Here is a 19,807-nt window from a genome sequence, read left to right as displayed (position 1 = left end):
ACCTAGATTATTTGATTTAAGATAATTTGTAATCAGTTGCTTTAAATGCTTAAACTAAAGTATTTTTATTCAAATCGCAAATTTTATCGCAAATTAAGCGATTTGTCCTTAAAAATTGGTATTTAATTTTAGCGAGATTTGATTTTAGCGACTTAAAAAAGCTCACTAAAGAAGGTATTACAAATTCACACAAATTATTTTCAGCGATATTCAATTTTAGCGATCTTAGCACCATCGCTAATAATGTCAAAATTAAATCCTCGCTAAAAATTCTGCTTATACGGTATTCATCATGTATCAATCGTATCTTTTAATTGATTTGCAAAGTTTTTCCTTGAACAAATTGACGAAAAATAACATTTGTAGATAGAAGGACAACCCTTGTCGATTGATGCGTTTTTACAAGCATAAAGAACTTTGTGATATTCTGATCAGCATGTAAAAAGCAACGTTTTTTTTTACGATTTATGAATATTTATAATTATATAATTCAATTTAATTATTTGGACACAAAATACTTTTTTAAATGTTATCTTGAGATAATAAATCATTAATAGCCATCCTCTGTATGCATTTAAACTCTTATCTATATGGGGAGTGTGGCACGCTATGTCTAGCATTTTGAATGAAATTTGGCACACATTCCTATATTGATGTATGAAACTAAAATTCATAATAAATGTTGCTATGGTCCATGGTTACCATGGAAACCAACATTCATTTTTCATGGCCTTAAAATCGCTTAATTTTTATGAAAAATAACCCTTTTTTGACTTAAGAAAACTCATAATTGAACAAGATATTCACATGACTTTATCTTTTCGCGAAAATAAATCGTTTTATAGTTCTTTTAATTAAATACATTTTAGTATTTCAGTAACTTTACCTCATAGAAAAATATCCCCCCGTTTTAGGTAGGATTTCTTTTTTTTTGGGGGGGGGGTTGTAAATTTTAGTCTCTTTTGAAAAACCTGGTATAATTTTTTGTGGACAGTTGGGGAAAAACATTAGTTTGAAAGTCAATATATAGTTCTAATATAAACTACAAAGAATCACTTGGTATTCATATTTAGTTTTCATGTAACCATGGTTACAAACGTATGCTTTTTTATATCCAGACAAGGACAATATGTATATACAATCAGTTTCCATATAATTACCTGAGTATTTTAAATTTTATTAAAACAAATTCAGATATCTACTAAACAATAGCAAAAATAAAGAGAAAAAAAAATAAAAAAAAAAAAATAAATAAATAAATAAATAATTTTCATGACTGAGGGTCAAAGGTCTAGGTCAAAATGGCAGATTTAGATGGAAATTTAAGGAAATTAAACTTTTTTCTTGGTCATAACGAATACTTGTGTTTTAAACAACAAATGAATAAACAAAATAAAAATTCTGGTTGGCAATAACTAGCATCATATAATTAAGTGAATTTTATATGCACAGGTTAAAATCAAAGTTCAAGGTCACAATTGTGTATAAATTTTGCCTTTTTGTCCCCCTGCTTTCAATAAAAGTGGGGAATATTACTTTAGATCTATCTGTACATCTGTCCGACTATCAGTCTAGTGCAGTCAAATAAAACCTTAAAATTTATTAAATGACCATGAAATTAAAGTATGCTACCATTCTTCCGTAATATAAACAATGTGAATTATTATTGGGGAATTGATTATTGAATTAGTTTTTAAAAGTCACAAAGCAAGTTTACAAATTATAAAAAGAGTAAATTTATCTTAAAAATACCATGAATCGGGATTTATTTCTTTTTGTTTTGCTTGTGTTCACCTGACCAATTAATGTGTATAAAATGGTATCAACACACGCTGTTTCAATCGCCTTTGGGCAAAAAAATCTATGCATGTTATTTGGGTATACGTATCAATGTTATTGGTCATGCTTAATAATGATACTATGATCTATTTAAAACTAATTCTGGTGGAAAAAATAAATTCAAGTTAAATTTTCTGTGTGAAAAAATAAATATGGGAACCAGTATCAATCACAGAAAATAATGGGATTGAATTATTAATACTAAATGATTGTGATTAAATATTCATGATAAGTGTAATTCATACATGTAGGTACACAATGTCATGTGAAAGTCTTCCTCCTTCAATAAATATTATTTCAAATTGTTTCTGTGCTCGTACTGTTCATAAATGACCTTCGCATACATGTTAGGATTTCTAGCATACTCTTCATAATTAATTTCAACTGCCTTTTATAGTTCCATTGTTCATTCATTTGGAAATCTCATTTCTCAGTTAGCTCCACCCATTAAATTAATAAACACGCCCACTGGGACTGCTGTGATTGCTCTTTGGGACCGCTGGAACTGCTGGGGCCGCTTTGGGACTTCTGTGGGACAACACTGTACTCTGGGACCGCTGTGGACTGCATTAGCAGTCCCAGAAAGCAGTCCCCAGGACTGCTCTGGGACTGCTTTGTGTCAGGTTGGGTCTGGTCGTACCGTAGATCAAGTTGGCATTTCGTTCTCCTTAATTGATTTTGAAGGAATTATGGCATTATATTTTTTTTATAATTGAGTTCACGATAGGGTTCGTGATGCACTGAATTAATGTCGTGATGCACTAAATTAACTTTCTAAACGAGATTCTTGCTGGATTGTTTTACAGTGACAAATAAAGATCAAGTTGGATTAGTTGGTATGGATTTTTTTTAATCTCGTAAAATGAGCTGTTCTGATCAAAGCATGCATCTGTGTCAAATGGCTATCAAAGACGTAGTCTTTCTTTGTAAGGTAGAGGAACTTAATTCCAAGACATTTCATTTATAAACAAGTAATAACCGAGATGTCCATAATTTGGTGGCGATTTTTCATACACAGAGTCTAATAAAATGACACCCTAAAGAGAAAAGGGGATCTGGTAGGGGACATGTATTGCTTATGCAATACTCTCATAATGCTTGTTAAAGATAGTTGTGATCCACTAAGAAACAGCAATACACTTTTAAAGTCTTTATCTTAAGAAAGATTGATTTTATTATCCAAGAAAAACTTTATCTTCGATCATTTGTCAACAAATGAGCTATTGTATTACCAATTCTTGATAACATGGATAACAATTATGTTCAATTTAGAAAATATTGAAGATGCCTGAATTTCCAAGGAACTTGCAGAAAATGTGCCTTTGTCTGTTGCTTCCTCGTTTGGTGTAGGACAAAATGCTTCGGCATTACAGTGTTTGCATTTAAAGCAGAAGTGGAGCATTATCATTAAAAAAAACCTCGTGTGTCAAATTTTGACATGTACTTGAATAAATTATCATTAAAAGGCGAACACAGAAATACACGAAACAGTTTGTTTTTATAACGAAAACCAGTGTGGAGTTAAAGGTTTTTCTTCTTTATATCTTACTTTATTTAATGGAGAGAATTATTATAGGCCGTTGGCCTGCTGTTCAATCCAAATTCATATTGTATACTTTGTATATTTCTTAAACTATAGCTAATCTGAGCGAAGGTTTTAAATGAGCTTTTCTGATCAAACGACTTGATCTTAACATTGGAAAATAACGTACTTTAAGAAAAACTTTAACCTTGGCTTTACTTTTTGAACGGTAAAAGCAAGGTTTTTATATTTCACATATTTAATCCTTTTGAGAAGACCTATTAATGGATACCAATACCTTTTTCCCTTTGACATTGACCTTGGAGTTTGAACTACTTTTTAAAAACAAACCATGTCTATAACTTTTAAAGGGTAAGGGCTAGGACTTTCATACTTGAAATGTAATCCTTGTGACGAGACCTAGCTTGTTTTATAAAGTATGTCAAACTTCAAGGTCAAAGGGTTAAAGTTATTGATATCAAATAAAAGACCTCACAAGGATTACATATTATTTTAAATATGAAAACCTTAGCCCTGACCATTCAAAGGTTATGGCCAAGGCTACAGTGTTTCACAAGTACAAAGATCCCCAAGGTCAAAGTGTCAAAGTTGTTGGTATGAGAAATGAAAGGTCGTGCCACAAAAAAATAAAATAAAATGTAAAGTATGAAAGTCCTAGTATCTTCCGTTCAAAAATAATGGCAAAAGTAAAAGTGTAGAAGTTTTGTGTAAAAGTGGGTCAAACTCAATGTCAAAAGATTGAATTTGGTGGTACCTAGTATCTCATTAGAAATACACATGTGAAATATGAAAGTAATCGCTCCACTTAATCAAAAGTTATGGGAAAGGTTAAAAATTTTAGTAAGAGTTATCTTCCTCTATTTTTAATTAATACAAAAAATAAATAAACAATAACTTATCTGGGCAAAAAATTCTTTTAAATTAACATTTTATTTCAAATGTTTCAATGCATTTTTCGACTTTGTATTTAATGATATACTTATTTGAATTTTTATTTTCAAAAGCACATCTTGTTTTATTTTAAACTGGTCCACCAGTCTGTCTGCTCTCTTCTGATATAAAAATGAAATGACCCAGCTGTTGTTATCTTTGCTCATCAATGCATGTTTGTAACCACGACTTTCAAACTTATAGAGTCTCCGCAATCGATATAAAGGTATTTTTTTTCGTTTTTACTGTATAATTGTATAAAGAAATACATTGTTCTTAAAATAATTTCTACGAAAATTATTACTTTTCCTTTTAAATTAGTCTTCATGTTTTCTTCAATACACCAACGAGTATGGTCTTATAATAGAAGATTGAACGTTGAGTAAATGTTTTGATTTGTTCAGAAACAAATGTCAGCTAAATCTCATACTAAGAAAAAAAAACTGTTCTATTCCTAAGTCAGACATGTAATGCTCGAAAAAACTTGTATAAATGGTGTACACACGATAAAGCTGCAACTAAAGTACCATGCCTTACCGTGTGTACCGGTCCTTACATAGACGACGCAAACTTTTGTGTTCTGAAAAGTTATTAAGCCTAGTGCTTCGACTTTCTGTAACAAAACATGATTCTTTCTTCCGACCTGGAAATTGTGGTCGCTATTGCTAGAATTTTCCTGGTTATAAAAACGTTTTCAAATCGGCATTTCGCTTTCAGGAAAATCAAATGCTGAGTTAGCTGAGTAATATAAACTCAATTCATATCATTACCTTAGTTGTAATTGTATTATGTAATCCATTGTACGCAGTATTTTCATGATGTGATGTTTATCTACGATTGCTAATGCGTACATGTAACTGTACGCCCAAGTTTAATTTTCAATGCGTAGTTTGTAAAATGCAATACGTATGTTTGCAAATACGCATCTTATCTGTAGCTCTATCAAATATGGTGGTGATGTGTAGGAGTGTGGACCCTTGTGCATGCTTGTTAATACTTTAAATACGAAAAGCTGTTTAAAAGCAGTCAATGTAGGTGTTAAACAAGAGGCTTGAAACATGTATGTTATCTGTAGCATGTTTTTGTGAGCTTGTTCTTAGCCACTTTAAAATTTTTTTTGTTCACTGACCGTCTAGACCGCCGGACTCACAGGTCTCCCTCATAAAACGTCTCAACAGTCATCTATCCCTCCGTTAGACGGACGCTATGGTGTTCCCACTAGTCTGTGAGGACGTAGTACACGTACATGCGATATGTAGTATCGCCGCCGCCCCTCCGTATGATCCGGTCCTAGACACAAACTGACCACTCTACAACTGCCGTCCTAAGCCCTTAGCCCCTCGTATACTCAATGCCCTATGCACTAAAATAAATTAAACGACTTTTTCTAGAATACTATCAAATAACAGAATATAAACACCTACATAACACAAAACAAAGATACAGACAAAAAGTAACAAACTCCTATAAATAGTAACGAAACAAGCTTACCGGCTGGAGAAAAACAGAAATGACCACACACAGAAATTCACCGTTCCCTGGCTACCGGTTCCAGACTTATTTCTAGAATTCACCAATTATAAGAACGTCCATGGTGACCAAAACTATAGACATAGCGTGGCACAACGCCTCTTGCACTGCCACGCGTCGCTTCCTTCTGACCAACCAGTTTTCTAAATTTAGCTTATATACACACCCTCAAAAGTACGGAAACGCATAACCGCAAAAACTCACAAGGAAAACACAAAATTAAACATAATATTAGCTAAACAAAAGTCAACTTCATCACACACGCCCCCATTTATTTACAAAATGAACACCATTTTAAAATAAATCAAAATATGAAGTTGAACCAGATTTAGGTGGGTCTGGACAAGAAATCCGCCATCTTATCTCTTCCTGGAATGTAGCGTACGGAGTACTTGTACTCTTGGAGGACCAAACTCCATCTCAACAGCCTAGGATTTTCCGACTTCATCGTTTTCAACCACTGTAGAGCTCGATGATCAGACTCAATCAAAAATTCTCTTCCGTATAAATACTTATGAAGACGGTTGATAGCCCACACTAAGGCGTAGCATTCCTTTTCTTCTGTGGCAAAGTTCTGTTCCCTGGGTAATAACTTTTTGCTAAGATAGACAATGGGATGACACTCTGAATCTTTAATTTGTAATAACACAGCTCCTATTCCCCTCTCGCTCGCATCTTTTTGCAAGACAAACTCTGCACTAAAATCTGGGTTCCACAATACTGGTGAACTTACCAAGTCTTGTTTGAGTTGACTGAATGCTTTGTCATGTTCTTCAGTCCAAGTTACCTTATTTGGTTGTTTCTTCCTCGTCAAATCTGACAAGATCGCTAATTTGGTGGAGAAATTTGGTATAAACTTTCTGTAAAAGTTTATGGAACCTAGAAATGATCTTACCTCCTTCTTTACCTTTGGGACTGGTAAATTCAAGATTGCTTGATTTTTTCTGCTGTTGGTTGAACTTTACTATTCCCTACCGTATGACCCAAAAACTCCATCTGTTTAGAACCAAACTCACATTTTCTTGGATTGGCTGTTAAATCCGCCTTCTGTAATGAACCCATCACTGCCTTTATGTGTCCTAAATGACTCTCCCAACTTTCACTAAAAATGATGATGTCATAAATAAAGGAGTCTGCAAATTCATGATGGTCACCTAAAACAGTTCTTACCAACCTGTTGAATGTTGCGGCTGAGTTCATCAATCCAAATGGCATAACCGTAAATTGGTAATGACCAAATGGAGTCACAAACGCACTTTTCTCCTTACAATCATCATCGAGACTGATCTGCGAATACCCTTTAGTAAGGTCTAACTTACTTAAGTATTTTGCCTTCCCCAGCCTGTCAATTATATCCTCTATCTGCGCATTTGGTTCAGGGTCAAATTGTGTTACCTGATTTAGTTTACGGTAATCTACGCAGAACCTAATGGATTTGTCCTTCTTAGGAATAATGACTACTGGTGATGCATAAGGACTTACCGTAGTTTCCACAATGCCTGCCTCTAACATCGACGATAACTCTTTTCGCACTTCGTCCCTCAGCGAAAGTGGAATCTGGTAGGCTTTCTGTCGTACTGGTATATCACTTGTAGTCATCACACGGTGTTTCAACACTGTAGTTCTCCCTGGAACATTTGTTAGCACATCACTATATTCCTGCAAGCACTCTCTCAGTTCAGTTTTCTGTTGCATAGACAACGACTCTGCCATCTTTACATCTCGGAATGTGTCTCGGGGATCCATAAGTGGATTTCCAATCCAGTCATTATCATCCTCAACATTCTCTACAATACATACCCCGGCCATCACCTGAGATTTCATCTCTTCCTCTCTGTCAAACCAACGTTTAAGCATATTTACATGATATACCTTAGCAACTCCGTTGTCATACTTCACTTTGTAATCTACCGGACTTACTTTCTCTATTACCTGAACTGGTCCCTTCCATTGAGCTAAAAGCTTCTTTGTATTTGTTGGTAATAAAACTAGAACTTTATCGCCGACCTCAAATGATCTGTTTCTAGCATTACGGTCGTAATACCTTTTCTGGTCTGTTTTGCTAGCATCCTCTTTTTCTGACACAAGGTCTGCCATCTTGGCCAACTTCTCTCTTGTCTCCATGATGTAGCTGATCACAGACGGTTGTAACTCTTGACTTTCATCTTCACTATCGATGCTATCTCTTAGGATCGCCAGTGGACCTTTCACATGCCTTCCATATAACATCTCAAAAGGGGAAAATCCTGTCGATTCCTGTGGAACCTCTCTGTAAGCATATAGGAGGTATGGTAATAATTTATCCCACTTACCTGACTCGTCCTGGGCATAGATCTGTAGCATTCGTTTCAATGTCCCATTAAACCTCTCAACTAGGCCATTAGCCTGAGGATGATAGGGAGTGGTCTTCAACTTACGTATGCTCAGTAGTCTACATAATTCCGTCATAAGTGACGACATGAAGTTAGTACCTTGGTCAGACAAGATTTCTTTTGGCACTCCAACACGTGAAAACACCTCTACCATCGCTTCGGCCACCACTTCTGCTTCCTGACTCCGTCGAGGTATTGCTTCAGGGTATCGTGTAGCATAGTCGCAGATTACCAATATATATTGATTACCTCTTTTGGTCTTTGGTAACGGCCCCACCATATCCAAAGCTACCCTTTCAAATGGTTCATCAATCCTGGGAATCTGTACTAGCGGAACTTTGCTTACCTTGCATTTTGATGTCCCTTTTTGACACTTAGGACACGACCGACAGTATCTCTTGACCTCGTCAATGATTCCCGGCCAGAAGAAATGCCTCAGTATTCTCTCCCTGGTTTTCTTCATATCAAGGTGACCTGCCATTGGAATATCATGTCCAAGAGATTGAATCTGTCTGCGGAATTTCGTTGGCACCACTAACTGCTTCACCATCTCCTCAGTAGGTGATCTAAAGTTCCTATAAAGCATACCTTTATCTAATGTAAGGAAACTTTCCTCTCCCTCGGGAATCCTATCTACCACTTTCTTCCTGTAGGAGTCTAAAGTAGGATCCTTCTGCTGCTCCTGAATCCAATCTTCCTTTGAGAAATCTTGATCAAAGTAATGCCTAGTGTCCAACACTTCCGGTTCCTCACATCTTTTCTTGGATGCCGCCCTAGTTACAACTGCATCACATTTTACCTTACCTGGATCTACTGAAGCTGTCTCCTTGTCAACAGGGATATCCACCCGGGTATAGTTTCCTACAATAAGATCTGCAAAAGGCGTATTCATCACCAAAGCCACTACCTTACCTGATACATAAGGCGTCTCTACTTCTAACCACACTTCCGGAAATTTCTCTAAATATCCGTTTGCAAGAGTAACCTCACTCTCGCCCCCTGTTAAATCATCTCTCCTAATCAACTTCTCTGCCACTAAAATTGAAGTGCATCCTGTGTCCCTTAACACAGAAACTTCCTTACTGTTCACCCTGCCGGTCTCAATTTTCAGCCCACTACACTTGTCTCCATAACTCACCAACCTGGATTCAACAACTACGGGTATCTCTAAATCACAACCCTTCCTCGTTGGAGAGTGAATCAACCCTACTTTACTCTTACCTTCAGCAGGTTGCACTGTCTTTGGCTTCTCTGGCCAATGTTTTCCAGCTCTTGAATCCTTATCATTGGATTTCCGTAACGGACAATTGCTTATGAAATGTCCAGTCCTCTGACACATAAAACACCTCTTTTCCAGATTGCTTTGCTGAGTTGGCTGAACTTTAAATTTACCTCTATTTTCCTTTGAGGTACTAGTGGGTTGCATTCTATTCGTTAACACTGAACCACGATGTGCATTCTGGTAGGCTTCAGCGAGCTCAATCATTTCATCTGCCGATTTTGGCTGCCTCTCTTTCAACCACACCTGCAAATCCTGAGATGAACTATTGACCAACTGCTCTCTCAAAATCACATCTACAAACACATCAAATCTATTGCTAACTTTCTCTAATTGACACCAGTGTTCAAAGTGGTTTAGAGCACGAGTATAAAACTCTCTGAATTATGTCAAGTATGTCAAACTTCAAGGTCAAAGGGTTAAAGTTATTGATATCAAATAAAAGACCTCACAAGGATTACATATTATGTTAAATATGAAAACCTTAGCCCTGACCATTCAAAGGTTATGGCCAAGGCTACAGTTTTTCACAAGTACAAAGATCCCCAAGGTCAAAGTGTCAAAGTTGTTGGTATGAGAAATGAAAGGTCGTGCCACAAAAAAATAAAATAAAATGTAAAGTATGAAAGTCCTAGTATCTTCCGTTCAAAAATAATGGCAAAAGTAAAAGTGTAGAAGTTTTGTGTAAAAGTGGGTCAAACTCAATGTCAAAAGATTGAATTTGGTGGTACCTAGTATCTCATTAGAAATACACATGTGAAATATGAAAGTCATCGCTCCACTTAATCAAAAGTTATGGGAAAGGTTAAACATTTTAGTAAGAGTTATCTTCCTCTATTTTTAATTAATAAAAAAAATAAATAAAACAATAACTTATCTGGGCAAAAAAATTCTTTTAAATTAACATTTTATTTCAAATGTTTCAATGCATTTTTCGACTTATTATTTAATGATATACTTATTTGAATTTTTATTTCCAAAAGCACATCTTGTTTTATTTTAAACTGGTCCGCCAGTCTGTCTGCTCTCTTCTGATATAAAAATGAAATGACCCAGCTGTTGTTATCTTTGCTCATCAATGCATGTTTGTAACCACAACTTTCAAACTTATAGAGTCTCCGCAATCGATATAAAGGTATTTTTTTCGTTTTTACTGTATAATTGTATAAAGAAATACATTGTTCTTAAAATAATTTCTACGAAAATTATTACTTTTCCTTTTAAATTAGTCTTCATGTTTTCTTCAATACACCAACGTGTATGGTCTTATAATAGAAGATTGAACGTTGAGTAAATGTTTTGATTTGTTCAGAAATAAATGTCAGCTAAATCTCATACTAAGAAAAAATACTCTGTTCTATTCCTAAGTCAGACATGTAATGCTCGAAAAAACTTGTATAAATGGTGTACACACGATAAAGCTGCAACTAATGTACCATGCCTTACCGTGTGTAACGGCCCTTACATAGACGACACAAACTTTTGTGTTCTGAAAAGTTATTAAGCCTAGTGCTTCGACTTTCTGTAACAAAACATGATTCTTTCTCCCGACCTGGAAATTGTGGTCGCTATTGCTAGAATTTTCCTGGTTATAAAAACGTTTTCAAATCGGCATTTCGCTTTCAGGAAAATCAAATGCTGAGTTAGCTGAGTAATATAAACTCAATTCATATCATTACCTTAGTTGTAATTGTATTATGTAATCCATTGTACGCAGTATTTTCATGATGTGATGTTTATCTACGATTGCTAATGCGTACATGTAACTGTACGCCCAAGTATAATCTTCAATGCGTAGTGTGAAAAATGCAATACGTATTTTTGCAAATACGCATCTTATCTGTAGCTCTATCAAATATGGTGGTGATGTGTAGGAGTGTGGACCCTTGTGCATGCTTGTTAATACTTTAAATACGAAAAGCTGTTTAAAAGCAGTCAATGTAGGTGTTAAACAAGAGGCTTGAAACATGTATGTTATCTGTAGCATGTTTTTGTGAGCGTCGTACTTAGCCTCTTTAACCAGCATATGGTTCGATCGGTTATGTGATGTAGAAAGGCATTGTGATAGGTATGGAGGGATATGGTAGTTGCATTATTGACATTTATCCTGAATAAACTGAGAAAATGCTAGAAGGATCGAAATAAAATGTCACAAGCAAGTTGTGCATGTGTATACAAACAGTACTGTAACAGGCAGTATTTGAGTGACAGAAACGTTGTATCGGATGAGGAGGACAATCTTTGAAGAAACAGTTTGACTGTAGGAATTTGATCAGAAATTAAAAAGGTGGAACGTCAAGAAAAAACATAGGCGCTTCAGAGTTGCTTATCATGCGAACAGAGTTAAGTTATAAAAGAAATTAAAACCCTGACAAAGGAAATAATACAACAAGAGAAATTCTTAAAAAAATAAATATCAAGTACACGTATTAGAAAAAATATGTAATTAGTGGGCATTGGATTATACTACATGTGAAATGTATACGGATAGTATTTTTTTTTTTAGAAATTCTTGACGCTATAGTTTTACGTCACATTGCCATTAAGTGTGCTCCGCAGGTACAAAACATGTTGTTTTAAAATGAAGTGAATAAATTGCTGTTAAATCGAATGGAATGAAACTTGACACATTTACAACCAAATACTTTTACATATTGTATTGTGCTTATTTTAAATTTCTACTGAGTAATATAACGAAGATTGATATTGTCCATGAACTTTTCAAACAACTCTCGTACATGTATCGGTCAAAATAACGTTTTTGTGGGTTTGCAAAAGAGTCATATATTTGTCATTATTTGACATTTTAAAATATAGCAATGTTGCTAGATTTAAAAGAAATGTTATCTCAAGTACACTAGAGATGCGCAGTATGATTTTAGAATTTCTAAGTCCACCCTGGAGATAACAAGAGAAGGGGTAATTTATAGAAATCCACAAAACTTGATTTCCGCGTCCTGAAAACCTCTTATCTTAAAAAAAATAGTTCACTGAACTTTGCTTACACGGCATGTACAAAGATACGTAAAATGTTTAAAAGCAAATATCGGGAATATTATGGGAAATTCATATGGAGTTCAGTTAAGAGTCAGTCCGCGAGAAAACCATGCAGAACTGTCCAAATCGAAGGTTGTCATATCTTAATGAAAGTTGGTGGATAGTTAGACTTTATAATATGTTATTAAAAAATGACCAAAAAAATTCCCATCATTCAACATGGCAGCCGTAGGCAGCGCCACCTCGTTTTTGCACATTTAAGTGCAAATGCACTTAAAAAATTCAAGAAAAATGGTAAAATACACATTTGATTTATTTTACTCAAAATTAAACTTGCATTTCCATTAAGGTATCTTTTAGTAGCATGAGACTATGTTCTTTCAAAATTGACATTTATCATAATTTAATATGCAATATATCAAAGGGCAGACAACTCTTGAAAATTGGCATGATGCCAATTTTCAAGAATTGCCAAAAGTATTACAAGTTTAATGCCCCAAATCTTCCAAGACCAATCTTTGAAATTAATTGGTTTGATTTTATTGTACAAATATATCTCTAAACATTATCTTTGCAAAATATTGAGCTTGGGAAATAATAAATAATTGAGATATTGGGATTTACAAATTGCCAGTTTTCGAAAAAATTGCTCAAACTCAAATGGGTTACAAAGTCAAATATAGTACTTTAAATTATAAACAATTGTCGTTAGATGTTGAAACATGTAACAATTTTTCTTTGAAATAGTAATTACATTGAAAAATATTGAAATTAAAAATTAAATAAAACTAAATTGTCAGAAATTACCCCTAATATGAGGATTAGCATTTTGCCAATTGTTTAGAAATGAAAAAAGCATAATAAATTGTATTGGCTTACTTGCAGTTTTTCAACAATCATATGAATATATATGTTCCTTTTGTAAGTTAGTTTCTTTTTAATTAATAAAAGGGAAATTACAAGTATTCAAATTTAAACGGACTCAGTATCATTCACATAAATTTTGAGACTTGAACATATAAAATTTGAGCCTTCAGTAAGTTGTTTGCTAGCTGCAGAACTGTAATTCTCCGAAAAAATATATATTGATAGACCGGAGAGCTACAGTGCCACCCATTGAAAAAAATGTATATTTATTGCGCACAAAAAAAAAATGCGCTCGGTTCTGGATTAATTCTTCTAAATTCTTACCTCAATTGCAAAAAAGCTAGATTTCAATAAAGTCCTTACTCCTTTATCAATTAACGGCGTGGTTTACATCTGTACGAAGCGCGTTGGACTGAATTATCTTGCAAACCAAAATGGCAGTACAAATAGGCGAAATTTTAAATGATCTCAATTCCAGGTCCAGGAGGGCTATTAGAAACAATTATAAGGAATGTTTTGTTGTGGAAACGGTGAAAAAATATGTTAGGAACACACGGTTGGTAAAATTTTGAGATGACAGTTTTAAGGACTTGGAGAAATAAATCGAGAAACAGCGCACTTTTTTGTGCGCAATAAATATGTTTTTTCAATGGGTGGCACTGTAGATTTCCGGTCTATCAATATATATTTTTTCAGAGAGCTACAGTTCTGCAGCTTGTTGTTTGCTTTCTGCCAATTTTAAATTGGTACAATCTTATAAAAATACTGACAGGGGAATATTAAACAAAAAAATCCATAAAGGAGTTTAAGAAAATGAAAGATGCTGGAGTTTACTCTTATCCCACCTCCCGAATCAAACAACTGTATTCTTTTTTCGCTTGGGAAATTCTTTTCAGGTAAATTTAATTTTACCTCCCCCCCCCCCCCCCCCGATCCTTTCAAAATCGTTTCTACGTCACTGCTATGACTGCGATTTTCGTGAATAAAAAATTTTATGAACATGAATAAATCAACTTGATTTAAATAATGGGGGATTGAATTTATAAAATATGTATTGTTTATAAATTTGTGTATTTAAGGTGATTTAATCTAAAATAAAAAATATAATACGTTTTCCGTTCCGTTTTCCGGTCCTCGTTTTAGCAACATCCCTCCAGAACCCTGATCATTTTTCATTATTTTATCCATTTCAATATTAGTATGTAAATTGTGGGGAGGTGGATGGGGTTAAACGATTGGGTACTAGATACATTAGTATATTTAATATCCTGGCCTTGATCGACTGACATGCCCCCTCCCCCAACTATTTTCAGTTGATACGTATAACATTTAAAAAAAAAACAATTTACAATGTATCTCTGTCTGCAATGGTACATGTATTAATAATACCATTATGGTTATTCAGAAAAAGTATCAAATATTAATTTACAAAGCCTTATACAATTTTATTAACAATGTTCTGAAAATAATTTTGACAAAATTTGAGAGCTCCCCCCCCCCCCAATTTGAATAAATATGAATCCAGTCTTTTATCATGTTTATAGCCGGTTTTAAATTTTTACCACTTTGTACTGCAAACTAGTAAAGTTTTGGCTGCAGTAACGACTCATGTTTTCTTTGGTAGGGGGGGGGGATAGTACCCTCCCCCGAATAATTTTGCCAATATTTATCGTGGAGGGTCCTATATCGGTGGGGTACCTAAATCGGTGGCATCTCCTTTTGAGCTGATGATTTTTAATGGGAGATCTGACTTTATCAATATATGAATGTTACGTAACACAGTAGTTTAAAGTATGTAATGTAAAATTAAAAATATGCCTAGGAATGACGGTGTTTGGTTAACTCAAAAACACACTAAATTTATGAAACGTGAACAATTTACATGTAGATTGAAATTACCAATTATTTTTGAATTTGTTGAGAGTATGCAATCAAATACCTGTTTGTATTCTTACATTTTCTCAACTGATGACAAAACAAGTTGCCAAGACACTAAGAAAACTACGTACGTTTATATTGAAAATATATGATTTTAGTTAGTCATTCCTCCACGATTTTTCCCCTCGCTTATTTCATTATTACATGTTTCATATGTGTTTTTCTTTTCCTTTTCATATTCTAATTATGTATATCATATACTTGTCCTCTGACCTGAATTTATATGTTGTAAATATATATTCTTCATTGTCCTCATGTACCTGAAAAGTTGAGTGAATAAAATGATCTTGAACTTGAACGGGGCCAGGTGCCTTAAACAAAATATCAAATGTATATTTTGATTAAAAATATGTTATTATTTGATTTAATTTCCTATTCAATTGTACTTGTTAGGAAAAATGTAACTGTGTTAATTACCATGAAAATAAATACATGTAGATTCCCCGAGGACAGAACCCTATAGAAAACAGCTTCGACATGTAAATGCCCCAAACAAAAATAAAATCTGATGACTTTTTATTTTTTTTACTTCCTATGGAATTCTTGGTAGTTGATAATGTAGGTTGTCCCCCCTCCCCCACACTGATATTGCTTCCTATGGGCCTGTTATTTGTTTATTCAAGCTAAGTTGTTGTTTCTTTCTTACATTCAAATATCTTAAAATAAGTTTTCCCTCTTTCATTGTGCAATAATGCTCCACAACAACTCCCTAGGTGAAGAAAAAATGATCATACATGACTTTCTTCTTTCCATATTGACATACCTGTCACTTTTTACCAAATAATACAAAAGAGTTCCAACAAGGGGAGATAACAATTTAACTCCAGCAAATTGGTAACAAGGGGCTAAAATAAGCAAAAGAAAGTTATATGAAGTATTCAAATCAGTTATTCCTCTTCTAAAAAATATATTAGATTAAGAATTTTCTATTTTTTATTTAAATGTCATAGAAATAATCCAAGAATATGGTAAAAAACTGTTATTCAAAATATGTGAAATTGTAGCAAAATATGGATTTTCAAAGTTAATTTACAACATGTGGATATTATTTCCCAAGCTCAATATTTTAATACAGAGTAGACCTTAGATCATTCTTAAAGTAACAATTAATTCAATTTAATTTCAACCTTGGTCTTGAGAGAAAGGAGCATCTAAAAATGGCTAAAAAATCATACTCATTTATTTAGGATCTATAAATAGATGTGTAAAAAATAAAATATTCATTTGAATTAAGTTTTTCCTTATTAATTGTGTTAATTGGACCATGACTTTGAAAATAAAACAAAAATTAAAAATAAACTGATAACAAAAGGTAAATTTTTGACTTGATCAATTTGTATACATTTTCCATTAAATTTTGTGTGATTTTCGACAAATATGCAAATGAGCTGTTACTAAAAATAGATGCAGGGTTCGACATTTTTTTGTGGATATTCTGACTTCTACCTTTATGTAGAAAATTTTAAGCCACTAGAAACTCCCAAGTTGCAACCTTCCATTTGGACGATTTTTTGAATTTTGCATGGTTTTCTCGCGGACTGGCTCTTAATTAAACAGGTATGCTACTTAATTTTCATCGATTATATTCTTTTTTCAAGAACAGTCAGCTTGATACGTATCCCGGTCGGCCTTTCCTCTGTCATTTTTGACAAAAATAATGCAACAGAACAACAATAAGCTAAATATTTCAAAGCATAAAATTTGTATAGATGGAAAGTTTGCCGTCAAAAATACTTGGAAAGAGCTGCTAGAATCCCGAGTTAAGCATGGTCTCATGAAATCTCGGTTAAAAAAAATCTGGAAATTTTTACGTCAATTTTATTTTGCGATTTCGGGTCAAAATGCTGTTGATTAATTTTTACGTTTCAAAATTTTGCGAATGACCACTGCTTTGTTTACATTTTCTTATTGGTTATTCATTTTTAAGAAAAATATTTTTGGAAATGCAATGAACTCGCAAATTTGCTAAAAAATTATCTACAGCAAAAATTTCCAGATTTACGGTATATATAAAATTCAAAACATCGGGTAAGGTTTCGTGTGAATGTGTGGAATAATTATTTTACTGACAGGACAGTGGGATTTTAGCAGCACTTTTTAAGCAAAATAGATGTTTTTTGACTATAACATGTTTTACGATGCGCAGTTTTTTACTATCAAAAACCTCTACACAGCTTTTACTAGCACTGCCTATCACCAGTTCATTAACACACACACACACAAACACCCTCACACTCACACACACACAAACACACACAAACAAACACACACACACACAAAAGAAAAAGAAATCACTTCCCAGGCATCTGGATCGAGATTTCGAACTTTTCCGAAGTTTCCGACAAAATCGGAAATACCCGAACCTTTTAAGTGACGAAAGTATGACGTCAAATAAAAAGTCCTTTGGACTTCAAACGCAAACGATACTTTTGTGTCTGGAGATTGCATTAAATCGTTGATTGTAATTTTTTTCAAGTAAGTTGTTGCTATGTTTTAGCCACCATGTTGCTATGCACCACAAAGGACTATTGAGAGTTTGAAATTTTTTCACGTAGGACGGTAAAAATTTCTTGGAACAATGTGCAGATTTAAACCCGAATTTCCTCCGTTCGTACACGTTAGTCTATTGAGCTCGCTACGCGAGCGGCGTTTCGCGCCGCCTTGCTGCGCTCGCTATTATTTACTCAAAGAAATCATTAAACTCCGGGGTATATTGTTGTTCTGTTAGCTTTTTTGTATTAAGGAACATTTCACTATTAAAAGAAAGTAACATGATGCCGCGATGGTGATGCAAGTCATTGCGTTAGACACTCTTTTATCTTTAAGCAATAATAAACTCCCCCTTATTATTTTTGTATATATGGTATTATTATTCATCCAAGACATTTGTACGTTTTTTGTTATTTTCTTCCGTACAAATGCACTTTTTCTTTTATGTGTTCTTTTTTTCTTAAACCAGTGTAATTATTTTGCACTAAAAATGCTGAGTATATCTTTATCAACTTATAATGGATTTCTTTATACGTATTATATCTTTGTTTTCCAAGCTGACAAAATACTAAATAATATGCCTGCTGTTCCGGAAATTGTGGATCCATTCGGAATCTGTATTTATTTTGAACATGTCAACATCCTGTGTGTACCATGTGGTGAGACTCGGGTATTTTTTCTAATTTTTCAAATGATAATTTATGACACACATGATTGATCTTCTCTTATGTGTTAAAAACCAGAGTCTCCCGAATTGTTTATATATTTCTTGTTGTCTGTCGCTTACATATAACTACTCTGACTTGAGGTTCACATGGTTTGATGCTGAATTACATGCAAGTGCTATGCTAAACGTATTCAATAATTTTCATTATTATATCTTAGTATTGGCTTTTTTACTCATAATAGGAAACTTGGAAACAAACCCTGGACCAATACCAAATACATTTAAAACACGGAATCTAAGCATAGTGCATAATAATGTATGTAGTTTACTAAACAAAGTTGACGTTGTTTACAATGAGTTGTCTGAATATGATATTATTGGTATTACTGAAACTCACCTTGATAATAATATATCCAATGATGAGATCATGTTTCATGGTTTTCATCCTCCCATTAGAAAGGATCGTAATAGGTTTGGGGGTGGAATACTATTTTATATTTCCTTAGATCTACATTTTATCATAAGAGATGATCTTAATGTCACTAATACTGAACTTCTTTGGTGTGAAATACATATGCAAGATAATAAGAAAATTTTACTTGGTCTGATATATCGACCACCTAATACAACTGTCGACTACTTTGAGCGTCTTTCTGATTCACTTGAAATTGTATTAAATGAGTCCATCCCAGTATTTCTCATGGGTGACTTTAACATTAATATGTTGAGTAGTGGAAACAATGTTTTTTAAACAAAGAATGCTACAAAGTAATTTATTAAACCTGATAAATGAACCAACAAATTTTTCAGCTACCCCTGGTAAAGGTATAGATTTAGTTTTTACTAATAATCCAAGTATTGTAGATAATGTGTATGTAGCATCACCAATCTGTAGTACTCATTCACCAGTTAGTTTTGATATAAAATACAAAACTTTCAAACAATATGCTTACAAACGCACCATAAGAAATTACGATAATGTTAATTATAAAGATATAGAAAATGATCTTAATAAAGTCAACTGGGATTCCACAGTCTTTAATACCTCAAACATAAATGAAATATATGACAATTTCTTACACACTTATGATGCAATCTTAGATAAACATATACCTAAAAAAGTAGTCACAATTAGACCACGAGATAAACCATTTATGAATAATAGTATACGTCTAAGAATAAGACAACGGAATCGTATACACAGAAAAGCAAAACAAAGAGATTGCCCAAACTTATGGGGTCGTTTCAGAGAGCTCAGAAATGAAGTAATTTCTATGGTTAGACATGCTAAAGAAAAGTATAAGGAAAAACTTACATCTCAAATACTTAATAGAGATATACCACCAGGAAAATGG

The sequence above is a fragment of the Saccostrea cucullata genome, unplaced genomic scaffold, assembly GCF_032062105.1.
Source record: "Saccostrea cucullata isolate Sc308-1 unplaced genomic scaffold, CSIRO_AGI_Scuc_v1 ctg468, whole genome shotgun sequence".
NCBI classification, from domain to species: domain Eukaryota; kingdom Metazoa; phylum Mollusca; class Bivalvia; order Ostreida; family Ostreidae; genus Saccostrea; species Saccostrea cuccullata.
The sequence above is the reverse complement of the archived record's forward strand: the minus strand, read 5'-3'. Positions refer to the sequence as shown.